The following is a 13,876-nucleotide window of genomic DNA, read 5'->3' as shown; positions in this document are numbered from 1 at the left end:
TCAAAAAAAAAAAAAAAAAAAATACAAAAATTAGCTGGGCGTGGTGGCACACACCTGTAGTTCCAGCTACTCAGGAGGCTGAGGCAGGAGAATCATTTGGACCCAGGAGGCAGAGGTTGCAGTGAGCTCAGATCGCACCATTGCACTCCAGCCTGGGGACAGAGTCAGACTCCATCTCAAAAAAAAAAAAAAAAACTGTCTCAAATGGAGCTGTAATGAACATATTCACTGGCTCTACATGGAGCTGACTCTGAAAGTTGACAGTTTACTCAGTAATTAAAATGGCCGTAGACTCTGCAGCAGATTTACTGTGAAGCTAAGGAGGCTTCAATTTTAGGGGCCCTCATTTGCACTAGCCCTTTCCAAGTCCCTGGAAGGGTCCCTAGTAATATGTTTACGCTGTCCTATGCTTTTGTAAAATTTGTAAAAGTAATGTATTTTAAACCACAATCTTTAGTCCTTAGTGACTTTCCTCCACCATGTTTCTCTTTGTCTAGTGTTGGAGTGGCAAGCAAACATTTTTGAAATTTAGCTAAAGGGAAGTTGAGTTAGGAATACATTTGGTTCGAATTTACTGGGATATATTTTTATAACCCACAGTCACTTCCATGTGTAGTTAAGATATTGCCAGCTGTCCCAGTGGCTTCTAAGAATACTCCAATTGCCCATTGTGCTGACCCACCCAGCATTATAAAACAAAGGTGCAGGGCCAGAACTCTTAAAGTTATTTTAATGTGTCCAATGTTCTAGCATCAAAAGCTATGTGGATAGTAGAAGAGAAGCAGGGTTGAAATTTTGGGAACCTGAAGCTAATCTGTGGGAAATTATTCCAATTATTGGATGTATAGAATTGTAAAGATTTAGCATTTATCAACACCTAGCCAAAAAAGTTGCTTTTTTGTTTTTTTGTTTTTTAAGAGACAGGGTTTCACTCTGTCACCCAGGCTGGAGTAGAGTTGCATGATCATAGCTCACTGTAACCTCCAACTACTGGGCTCCAGCAATCCTCCCACCTCCCAAGTAGCTAGGACTACAGGCATGCACGACCACGTCCAGGTTTTCTGTAGGGTTTTGTTTTGTTTGCAGAGACAGGGTCTCACCATGTGTCCAGGATGGTCTTGAACTCCTGGGTTCAAGCAATCCTCCCGCCTAGGCCTCCCAAAGTGCTGAAATAACAGGCGTGAGCTGTGGGGCCCTGCCCAAAAAAGAAATTTATATTTTTTTCTCAGAACTTGATGAGGACATCCACAACAAACTATAGTTTAAAGAAATCTGATGGGTCCTGAACTCTTTAAGTCATATATAAAATAATCTATTGGAAGCGGATGTGGTGGCTCTCCCAGGTAATTCCAGAACTTTGGGAGGCCCAGGTGGGAGAATCCATTAAGGCCAGAAGTTTGAGACCAGCCTGGGCAAGATGGTGAGACCTTGTCTCTACAAAGAAAGTTTTTTTAATCAATTGGGTGATACGTGTCTGTAGTCCCAGCTATTCAGGAGGCTGAGGCTAGATGATCAGGATATAGGATGCAGCAAGCTGTGGTGTCACTACTGCACTCCAGCCTGGGCAAAAGAAAGAGACCCTGTGTCTAAATAAATAAATAGCTTATTGGAGATTTTTCCAAACTGGACAACAAGCCTAATAATGTATATGACATTACCAAGAATGAGTTGTGAACTTTAATCAATCACATATGCTATGTGAATTAGAAGAGAAAGACAGTCTGGGTTAGTAATCCAAGATTCATAGAATAAATATTTATAGAGCCGGGCGCGGTGGCTCACGCCTGTAATCCCAGCACTTTGGGAGGCCGAGGCGGGTGGATCACAAGGTGAGGAGATCGAAACCATCCTGGCTAACACAGTGAAACCCCGTCTCTACTAAAAATACAAAAAATTAGCCGGGCGCGGTGGCGGGCACCTGTAGTCCCAGCTACTCAAGAGGCTGAGGCAGGAGAATGGCGTGAACCCGGGAGGCGAAGCTTGCAGTGAGCCGAGATCGCGCCACTGCACTCCAGCCTGGGCGACAGAGCGAGACTGTGTCTCAAAAAAAAAAAAAAAATTTTTAGAACACCTACCTTCTGTGTCAAAGGCACTGCCTACTGAGCTGTGGAAGATCAAACTGTAATTAGACAATCTCCACTTTTAAGGAGCTTATAATCTTCGTTGAAAAGAATTAAAACCTGTACTGTGGCAATAGAAATTCACTCATCCATAAATAATTGCCTGCCCATATAAGCCAGACTGCTAAGTGCTGGGTACATCATTCCTGCTGTTGTAGAATTTGGAGTCCTTTGAAGGAAACTTACAACATAAAAATGTATGTTTCAGCTGGGCACAGTGGCTTACGCCTGTAATCCAAGCACTTTCGGAGGCTGAGGCAGGTGGATCATCTGAGGTCAGGAGTTTGAGACCAGCCTGACTAATATGGTGAAACCCCACCTTTACTAAAAATACAAAAATTAGCCAGGCATGGTGGTGTGCACCTGTAATCCCAGCTACTCCAGAGGCTGAGATAGGAGAATTGCTTGAACCTGGGAGGCAGAGGTTGCAGTAAGCTGAGATCACACCACTGCACTCCAACCTGGGCAACAGAGCAAAAAAGAAAAAAAAATGTATGTATGTATGTACAACATTAAAAAACGCACACACACAAATATACATACATACACATTTGACAAGTGAAAATAATAAGGAAACCAGGCATGGCTCATACCTATAATCCCAGTACTTTGGGAGGCCGAGGTGAGTGGATCACCTGAGGTCAGGAGTTCGAGACCAGCCTGGCCAACATGGCGAAACCCCCGTCTCTATTAAATAAATAAATAAATAAATATATACATATACACAAAGAAAAATTAGATGGACGTGGTTGCGCATGTCTGTAGTTCCAGCTACTTGGGAGGCTGAGGTGTAAGAACCACTTGAAACCGGGAGGTGGAGGTTGCAGTGAGCTGAGATCATGCAGCTGCCCTCCAGCCTGGGTAACACAGTGAGATTCCATCTTAAAAAAAAAAAAAAAAGGCTTGGCATGGTGGCTCACGACCATAATCCCAGCACTTTGGGAGGCCAAGGCGGGTGGATCATGAGGTCAAGAGATTGAGACCAGCCTGGCCAACATGGTGAAACCCCGTGTCTACTAAAAATACGAAAATTAGCTGGGTGTGGTGGGCGCATGCCTGCAGTCCCAGGTACTTGGGAGGCTGAGGCAGGAGAATCACTTGAACCCGGGAGGCAGAGGTTGCAGTGAGCCAAGATCATGCCACTGCACTCCAGCCTGACAACAGAATGAGACTCCCTCTCAAAAAAAAAAAATATATATATATATATATATGTATATATATGGCCAATAAGCATGTTTGGTGGGGCACAGTGGCTCACACCTGTAATCCCTGCACTTTGGGAGGCCAAGATGGGCGGATCGCCTGAGGTCAGGAGTTCGAGATCAATCTGTCCAACATGGTGAAACCCGGTCTCTACTAAAAATACAAAAACAAAAAACAAAAAAATTAGCTGAGTGTAGTGTGATCATACTAATCGTATGATAGGAGAATCACTTGAACCCTGGAGGCGGAGGTTGCAGTGAGCTGAGATCGTGCCATTGCACTCCAGCCTGGGCAACGAGAGCGAAACTCCGTCTCAAAAAAAAAAAAAAAAAAATGAAACCATCAGGGTGCTATGGGAAAGAATAATGCAAGGGACGTGGCTTAGATTGATATCACAAGAAAAGTATCACTATAGAAATGACATTTAAACTGAGAACTGAATTAGCTAGATGAAGTGTGTGAATTTAGAGAGAGAGAATATTACTGTGTATCTTTATATGTGAGGTCCATGTAGCCACACACACACACACACACACACACACACACACACACAACTTGGTGCATTTGAGGAGCTAAAGAAACTCAACGTGGCTGCAATGCAGTAAGGAAGGAAGGAACCCATATGAGAGGAGATTGGAGAGGTATGCAAAAGCTAGGTCATGCCGACCTGTTAAGTACTGTAACAAGTACAATGGGAAAGCATTAAAGTATTTCAAGCAATGGAGTAACCTTATGTTGTTTACCTTTAACAGAGAAGAAACTCAATGTAAGAGGATGGATTTACCTGTGAATGCCATGTCAGCGGACATGTGGATGGGCCTTGGGAGTAGAAGTGATAAAGACTTCTTCCTTGCTTATGAATAGGAACATGACAATCAAGACATAAGGGATTCTAGAATGTAGCTGAAACCGGAAACGACTCTAGTCATTAACAAGCTGGCACTCTGGCATTGTGGGAGATGGCGGCAGTGAGGTAGCCAGACCACCTACGTCATGTGGCCTCAATGGGGATGCTCACTGTGGTAGGCAGAATAATGGCCCCTCAAAGATGTCCACATCCTAATTTCGAAAACCTATGAATATGTTACCATACATGGCAAAAGAACTTTGCAGATGTAATTAAAACTGGCAAAATAATGGTATCAACAACCAAAATAAGAATACTGGGACTGAGCACAGTGGCTCATGCCTGTAACACCAGCGGCTTGGGAGACCAAGGTAGGAGGATCACTTGAGCCGAGGAATTTGAGACCAGCCTTAGCAACTTGGCGAGACTCTGTCTCTACAAAAAAAATAGAAAAATTATCTAGGCATGGTGGCGCCCACTTGCAGTCTCAGTTACTGGGGAGGTTGAGGTGGTAGGGTTGCCTGAGGCTGGGAGGTAAAGGCTGCAGTTAGCTGTGATTGCACCACTGCACTCCAACCTGGGCTACAGAGCAAGATCCTGTCTCAAAAAAAATTAAAATAAAAATTGGGAAATTGAGCTGAGTCTGTAGAGAAGCTAAAAAGTTTGATTTTGAATCTTACTGGGTTTGAAATGACAGATGCTCTCACAGGGTTGAAACACAATCTTCCAATTGACAAGTTTGTCCATATGAAGCAGATTTCCATATCACATTGTTCATTCACTCAAGAAATATTTGTTGAGCACTTGCAATGTGCCAGGAATTGTATTAGGTATTAGAATTATATTGGTTAATTTTAGTTTGTGAAAAGTTATGAATAACATGACAGGTGTAGCAGATTCCATTTTCTCCTTTTCCATTTTCTAGTATCTTTCCTTAGTAATATATTCACTATACATTATTCTTTCAATATCAATAGTTTGAGCCCTGAATAGTAAATATTTTCTAGTTCTATAATTTATTGTGGGATATCTAACAGCTATTCTATCAACCATAGAAAATATTTATAAATTTTAAGAATATTTTACTCAAAACAATAGGCTACATTTCAGAAGAATGCTTCTGCTTCTAAACAAACAGAATCTGAGTTGGCTATATGAAAGATTTGTAGACCTTGGCTGGTCCATGCATTCTTCCACCCAAATGAACTTATCAAGAGCTCAAACAAACCAGGGAAGAATGCCAGGAATCTCAGTTTTCTTTGGTGAAGCAAAATTCAGAGTTTAGAACCTAGAGTTCATTCAGTCACAAAATTACAGAAGTTGGTAGAAAGTATAACTTCTTATTTGGAAGGAACAGTAGTTGAATCAGTGAACCCAGATTTTAGTCCACCATTAACGGCATCTGAGTGAATCCTTTTAACTTTTATGCAAAAATGTCTTCATTCACCAAATGGCCATAATAATATTTGCCTCACCATCCACACAAAGACATTATAAAAGTCAATTGATGTTATTTTGAAATTTCTTGGAAAAGTATGAAGTACCAGATTAATATGAGTAATCATCATTGGATGCTGTATGATATACGATTGTGTGGTATTTTATTTTGTTGTTGTTTGTTAATCATAGAGCCAAAGCTGGTAAGTTTTAGACCTGTTTCAGTGACTTTGAGAAAATAATGAAATGAAAAAATAATTATAACTAATCTTAATGCAAAGAGTAAAGGAGAGAGAGATATACTTGTGGTATCTATAATTAGTCTAAGGTTAATGTTTGTTCTTAAGTCAATCCAGAAGTGAAACATCACTGCTTCATATCCTGTATCAATTTAAGAAATACTTTGTTGTTGTTGTTGAATCAGAGTCTCCCTTTGTCACACAGGCAGTGGCACCATCTCAGTTCACTACAACCTCTGCCTCCCAGGTTCAAGTGATTTTCCTGCCTCAGCCTCCCAAGTAGCTGGGATTACAGGCACGTGCCACCAGGCCCAGCTAATTTTTGTAATTTTAGTAGAGACAGTTACAACATGTTGGCCAGGCTGCTCTCTAACTCCTGACCTCAAATGATCCACCTCCCTAGGCCTCCCAGAATGCTGGGATTACAGGCGTGAGCTACCAAGCCTGGCCAATTTAAGGAATACTTTTAATGGAACTACTGTGGCAGATTGGTTGCATTAATAAATCCAATTATTCTCCACTTTCTGTATTCATGTCTGTGTAGTAAAAAATAAACCTTGCCCCAACAGGTATATAAAAAGATGCTCAACATCATTATCATCAGAGAAATGCACATCAAAACTACAAGATATCAGTTCACCCCAGTTAAAATAGCTTTTATCCAAAAGACAGTCAAAAATGAATGCTGGTGAAGATACGGAGAAAGAATTCTCATACACCATTGGTAGGAATGTAAATTAGTATAGCTGGATCACTTGAGCCTGGGAGGTTGAGGCCGCAGTGAGCCGTGATTGCGCCATTGCACTCCAGCCTGGGCGACACAGCGAGACCCTGTCTTTTTTTTTTTTTCTGAGACAGAGTCTCACTCTGTTGCTCAGGCTGGAGTGCAGTGCAGTGGCACGATATCGGCTCACTGATACCTCTGCTTCCCGGGTCCCGGTTCAAGCAATTCTCCTTCCTCAGCCTCCCGAGTAGCTGGGGTTACAGGCACGCGCCACTATACCCAGCTAATTTTTGTATTTTTAGTAGTGATGGGGTTTCTCCATATTGACCAGGATGGTCTTGAACTCCTGACCTCGTGATTCCACCTGCCTTGACTTCCCAAAGTGCTGGGATTACAGGCGTTAGCCACTGCGCCCGGCCAAGATCCTGTCTTAAAAAAAAAAATCCCATAAAAACCAAAATCCTGTTTCCATTAGCAGTTACTCCTCATTATCTTTGAACACTACCTCGTCCCCATCCCTAGGCACTTTTTATCTCATAGATTTGCCTATTCTGAATATTTCACGTAAGTGCAATCACAACCCTAGGTATATTTCATATAAATTGCCCCCATTCCTAGCCGATCACTAATGTGCTTTCTGTCTCTATATATTTGCCTATTATGAACATTTCATATGATTACAATATGTACTCTTTTGTGACTGGATTATTTCACTTAGCATAATGTTTTCAAGCTTTATCCATATTGTAGTATATATAATTCCTCTTTGTTGCCAGAAAAATGTCATTGTATGGTTGGATATGCCACCTTTTGCTTCTCCATTTATCAGTTGATAGTTATTTGGGTTGTTTGTACTTTTTTTGGTTATGGTGAATAATGCTGTCACCAAAATTAATTTACAAGTTTGTGTGGACGTTTGTTTTCAATTCTCTTGGGAATATAAACCCAGCAGTTAAATTGCTGGGTCATTTGGTAACTCTATATTTAACTTTACGAGGAACCACCAAACTGTTTTCAAAAGCAACAGCACCATTTACAATCTTACCATCTGTGTATGAGGATTCCAATTCCACCACATCCTCACCACTTCTTGTCATTATCTGCATTTTGATTGTAGCTATCCATTGGGTATAAAATGATATCTCATTATGATTTGATTTGCATTTCCCATGCAAATCTTTTCATGTGCTTATGGGTCATTTTTTATCTTCCTTGAAGATATATCTATTCAGATCCTTTGCTCATTTTCAAATTTGGTTGTTTATCCTTTTATTACTGTGTTGTTTAAGTGTTCTTTAGATATTCTAGATACAAGTCTCTTATCAGATACATGTCTTGCAATAATTTTTTCCCAATTCTATGAGTTGTCTTCTATATTCTTCATGGTATTGTTTGTAGCACAAAAGTTCCTAAAATTTTGATAATGTCTTATTTTTCCCTTTGTTGCTTGTGCAAAAGAAGCCAAATGAGGTTTTAATAGAAATTGCATTGAATCTGTAGATCAATTAGGGGAATATGCCATTTTAACCAAATTAGGCCTTCCTATTTATGAACATGGGATTTTTTCCATCATTCCAATATTTTCCAATATTTATATTCAATTTCCCTACCTCACACCCAGACAGAGATACAATCCAGATCTAGAGTATGGTGGTCAAAAGCACAGATTATTTCTTAAGACAGATTTAGGTTAATATACCATCCCTTCTACTGATTAGCTGTGTAAATATGGACAAATTACTTATCTTTTTTATTTATTTTTAGATGGAGTTTCGCTCTTTTACCCAGGCTGCAGTCTAGTGGTACAATCTTGGCTCACTGCAACCTCCGCCTCCTGGGTTCAAGTGATTCTCCTGTCTCAGCCTCACGAGTAGCTGGGACTACAAGAGCATGCCACCACACTCGGCTCATTTTTGTATTTTTAGTAGAGATGGGGTTTCACCATATAGGTCAGGCTGGTCTCAAACTCCTGACCTTGTGATCTACCTGCCTTGGCCTCCCAAAGTGCTGGGATTACAGGCATGAGCTACTGCGCCTGGCCTACTTAATTTTTCTAAGCCGTATTTTCTCATCTGTAATGTGCAATTTTTTTTTTTTTTTTTGACAGGGTCTCTCTGTCACCAAGCTGGATGGAGTGCAGCGGCATGATCTCAGCTCACTCCTGGGCTCAAGCAATCTTCCTATCTCAGCCTCCTGGGTAGCTGTGACCACAGGCTTGTGCCACCATGCCCAGCTAATTTTTGTATTTTTTGTAGAGATGGTGTTTTGTCATGTTGCTCAGGCTGTTTTCTTGAACTCCTGAACTCAAGCAATCTTCCCACCTCAGACCCCAAAGTGCTGAGATTACAGGCGTGTGCCACCACACGCAGCCTAAAGTACAAATTTTAATGCGGATTTCATAGGATGTGAGGATTAATGACAAATGTGGGACACTTAGCATAGTGCCTGGAACACAGCAAATGCTCAGTCTGAGCTATTTTTATTATTATAGCACTTAACAATTACTACAAAAAATAGTTATTTTGACTTTTAAAATTATTAGAGCCCCAATTTCCCCTTAAGTGTGTTTCTCCATCTCCTTAGAATCCATTGACTTTATATCTTGTTTCCCTACAATCTTCTGTGTCTTCTTTAAGGATAATGAACCAATCTGATTTATTTATTAATTAATTTATTTTTTTGAGACAACGTCTCATTGTGTCACCCAGGCTGGAGTGCAGTGGCGCAATCTCAGCTCACTGCAACCTCTGTCTCTTGGGTTCAAGCGATTCTTGTGCCTTAGCCTCCCAGGTAGCTGGGACTACAGGTATGCGACACCACACCTGGCTTAATTTTTGTATTTTTAGTAGGGTTTCTCCATGTTGGCCAGGCTGGTCTAAAACTCCTGACCTCAAATGATGTGCCCGCCTCAGCCTCCCAAAGTGCTGGGATTACAGGCATAAGCCACCGTGCCCGGCCTAATCCGATCTCATCTTTGATCACCATGCTCTTTCCTAACCTTTCCTAAAACGTGCAAGGCACACTCCCACCCCAGCGCCTTTGCATATGCTCATTTTGCTCTGTCTACAAATCTCTTTCCATAGATATAAACTTGGTTTATTTATCACCTTCTTCAGGGTCTTTGTTTAAATATTATCTTAACAGTGAGGCTGACCATCCTATATAAAATAGCAAAATAATCCCTCTACTTACCTTGCTTTATTTTTCTTCATAAGCTTTATAGCCATATGACACATTGTATATTTACTTGTTTGTTTCCCCTTCTAGAATGTAAGTTACACGAGGACAGAGATTTTCATGTTTTGTTCCCTGCTGTATCCTACCTCTATATCTCTATATCTCTCTAACAGTCCTAGGCACATTGGGTGCTCATTAAGCACATGTTGAATGAGTGGACTTCTTCTCTTGGCTAGGTGTGGTGGCTCACACCTGTAATCCCAGCACTTTGGGAGGCCGAGGCGAGTGGATCACTTGAGGTCAGAAGTTTGAAACAGCCTGGCCAACATGGCAAAACTCTGGCTCTACTGAAAATACAAAAATTAGCCGGGCATGGTGGCATGCACCTATAATCCCAGCTACTCGGGAGGCTGAGGCAGGAGAATCACTTGAATCCTGGAGGAGGAGGTCTCAGTAAGCCAACATTGCACCACTTCTCTCCAGCCTGAGCAACAGAGTGACTCTGTCTCAAAAAAAAACAGTGTTTTCTCTCATAGACAAGTAACCTTAGTAGTAAAATGAGAAGAGAGCAGCACCCAAGTAGTTCTGCTGAGAGGTGAAGCCAGCTGGACTTCCTGGGTCGAGTGGGGACTTGGAGAACTTTTCTGTCTAGCTAGAGGATTGTAAACGCACCAATCAGCACTCTGTAAAAACAGACCAATCAGCACTCTGTGTCTAACTAAAGGATTGTAAATGCGCCAATCAGCACTGTGTCTAGCTAAAAGATTGTAAATGCACCAATCAGCACTCTGTAAAAACACACCAATTAGCACTCTGTGTCTAGCTAAAGGATTGTAAATGCACAAATCAGCACTCTGTAAAATGGACCAATCAGTACTCTGTAAAATGGACCAGTCAGCAGGATGTGGGCAGGGACAAGTAAGGGAATAATAGCTGCACCCCAGACAGTAGTGGCAACCTGCTCAGGTCCCCTTCCATGCTGTGGAAACTTTGTTCTGTTGCTCTTCACAACAAATCTTGCTGCTGCTCACTCTTTGGGTCCGTGCCACGTTTAAGAGCTGTAACACTCACCACAAAGCTCTGCAGCTTCATTCTTGAAGTCAGCGAGACCAAGATCCCACCAGAAGGAACCAATTCCGGACACACTGCTAGGAGACTGCTTCCAGTCAAATGGAATGCTCTTCCTCTGATCAAGAAATGAATCCTACCATAAATTCAAACATATCTATACATACCTATACAGAGTCCCATCCTTTTAAATTGGAAGAACTTTGTGAAAATTTAGAGCTAGTTCTAAAGTGTGCAGAGAGAGAACTAGAGATATACTAAGGTTGAAAGGTATTTGATTCCCACCCCTACTTCATCCTCTCTCCAGCCTCATAATATATGCCTTCTGTGTATGAGGGTGGACTTAATGACTTTATCTTTTTTAAATTAAAAAACGGATCTAATACTAGTTTACTTTCTCCAAGGATACAGTAGTTCTCTTGGTAATAAGATCTTAGATGTTCATGCTTTTGACAATCATGGTTAACTTGCAGTTGGAGAACACGGTGGCATGCCTGGTAACTGAACTACAAGTCCCAGAGTGCATCTCTACGAGGATTCTGGGAAGTGTGGCAGAAGCTGCAATGGTCCCTCTGGGGAACGGAAGCCGTTGAACGTGAACATTTGGTTTCCTCCTTTGTGCTGATTCCTGAGGAATAGGAAGGTGCCCCGAAAAGAATTCAGAGTGAGTACAGTGAAACAGAAACCTGCTCAGCTTCTAAGTGCAGGAAGGACTTCACAGGGAGGCATGATCAGAACTTGAAAAAAGGTCGCGGTCACAGCATTTTAACATTTTAGCTTAATCTCTTCCTTTTTGCAAAAACCACGGATATAACCATAGTTTTGTCTCATAAGTGTGGAGCTACCTCAGTAACCACAGCTAATCATTTTCTGATACTTTTTTGGAGAGTCATTTAAAAATGCAACTTGCTAACTTCTCACATTGTGCCTTAATTTTTATTTTTTTTTTAAAGGGAGGAAAAAATATTCTTTAGAAAGCAAACTATAAAGCAGGTCAGTGAGACCTTCAAAGTTGTTTCCCCGTGGTTCCTCAGTTCTCCATATTTCCCCATCCCACGGAGGTCCACAGTCGTGGAGAAATGGACTCTAAAAAGAGCTCTTTTTTTTGAGGCGGAGTCTCACTCTGTCGCCTAGACTGGAAGTGCAGTGAGGTGATCTCCGCTCTCTGCAAGCTCCGCTTCCCGGGTTCACGCCATTCTCCTGCCTCAGCCTCCCGATTAGCCGGGACTACAGGCGCCCGCCACCATGCCCCGGCTAATTTTTTTGTGTTTTTAACGGAGACGGGGTTTCATTGTGTTAGCCAGGATGGTTTCGATCCCCTGACTTCGTGATCCGCCCGCCTCGGCCTCTCAAAAGTGCTGGGATTACAGGCGTGAGCCACCAAGCCCGGCCTAAAAGAGCTCTCTTAAATACTAGGGAACCTGGCCTCTTCTCGGTGGAAGTAACCACTAGATTCAAGATGAGCTTTTTTGTCACGCTCTAGTGCTTAATTAATCTTTCTTCTGGAAAGATGAACAGGATAAGAAACATGTGTGAATCATTTGTTATGGGGAGTTCAGAGAAACTATTAATGTTAAAGCACCTTGCCTCATCATTTAGTAGTTGGGTAAGACTGCTATTACCTTTCATCTCTATCAAACATTGTACTTTTAACAACATAAATAGCTCTGTGACCATCAGCTCATGAATCAGCAGGCCATGATAATCTACAACTGGCTAAGCTTAATTTAGTAGCAGAAACTAGGCAAAACATCTGGCAACAGTTCCCAGGGTCCAAGAAACTCACCAAATGAATTCCCTTTGGCTCACGGAATATGGTGAGGTGTTTTGGGGTAACAGTGGCATGGAGGTAGCCCCATTAACCAGTTAGTCTCAGGAACTACTATTTTATTAGGCTTTTCTTTTGTCTTAAAAGGAGTAAGTACACATGGCTTTTTTTTTTTTTTTTAGTACAGAAAAATAAAGCAAAAATTACCGGCACCTTTTTCAATCTTTATCGTCATCCCATTCCCCTAAATTAGTCACTCTTAACAGTTTGGTATGTATACTTCTAGTCATTTGAAAAATATAAATAAGGCCAGGGGTGGTGGCTCATGCCTGTAATCCCAGCACTTTGGGAGGCCGAGGCAGGCAGATCACCGGAGGTCAGGAGTTCGAGACCAGCCTGACCAACATGGAGAAACCCCGTCTCTACTAAAAAATTACAAAATTAGCTGGGCGTGGTGGCGCATGCCTGTAATCCCAGCTACGTGGGAGGCTGAGGCAGGAGAATCGCTTGAACCCGGGAGGTGGAGGTTCCGGTGAGTCGAGATTGTGCCATTGCACTCCAGCCTGGGCAACAAGAGCAAAACTCGGTCTCAAAAAAAAAAAAAAAAAGAAAAGAAAGAAAAATATAATTAAATACATATAATTTATGTATATTGGTATGTCTGTGTCCTTTTCTTTATAAATTAATTAGGTCATGTTAACCAACTGTTCTTGTTTTTTCTCCAGCTTTATTAAGGTATAATTGACCAAAAAATGTATATATTTATAGTTTACAATGTGATATTTTGATACAGGTATGCATTGTGAAATGATTAAATCTAGCAAATTAATATATCCATCACCTCACATAGTTTGTGTTGAGAACATTTAATATCTACTTTCTTAGTAATTTCCAAGTATACAATACATTATGAACTATAGTTACCACACCAGCACAATAGATATCCAGAATTTATTCATCCTCACTGAAACTTTGTACACTTTGACTAGTATCTCCTCCAAGTCCTCCTTGCTTTTTTTGTTTACTTAATAATATATTCTAAGTATCTCTCCCTGTTACTATATATATTTTTTCACTGTTACATTATTTTCTATTTGTTCTTTTTCTTTTTCTTTTTTTTTTTTTTTTTTTGAGACGATGTTTTGCTCTTGTCGTCCAGGCTGGAGTGCAATGGTGCGATCTCGACTCACTGCAACCTCTGCCTTCTAGGTTCAAGCAATTCTCCTGCCTCAGCCTCCCGAGTAGCTGGGATTACAGGCATGTGCCATCACGCCCAGCTAATTTTGTATTTTT

The 13,876-nt window shown here is 41.3% G+C and overlaps 1 protein-coding gene across 4 annotated transcripts in view; it reads left to right on the top strand.

The window, feature by feature from the left end:
* The first annotated feature begins 4,298 nt into the window (after positions 1–4,298).
* The window catches only part of NUDT13 (nudix hydrolase 13), a 29,161-nt gene continuing 19,583 nt past the window's right edge, over positions 4,299–13,876 (top strand). For 3 of the 4 annotated variants that reach the window (XM_025397535.1, XM_025397536.1, XM_025397534.1), the window contains exon 1: positions 10,860–11,479. The gene's annotated coding sequence lies outside the window, so the exon portion shown is untranslated. Of the gene's footprint in view, positions 4,542–10,859; positions 11,480–13,876 lie in introns of those variants that run through there. The other variant, XM_025397532.1, reaches the window with a different exon arrangement.

The sequence above is a fragment of the Theropithecus gelada genome, chromosome 9, assembly GCF_003255815.1.
Source record: "Theropithecus gelada isolate Dixy chromosome 9, Tgel_1.0, whole genome shotgun sequence".
NCBI lineage: Eukaryota > Metazoa > Chordata > Mammalia > Primates > Cercopithecidae > Theropithecus > Theropithecus gelada.
This window is presented reverse-complemented; position numbering and strand designations above follow the sequence as displayed.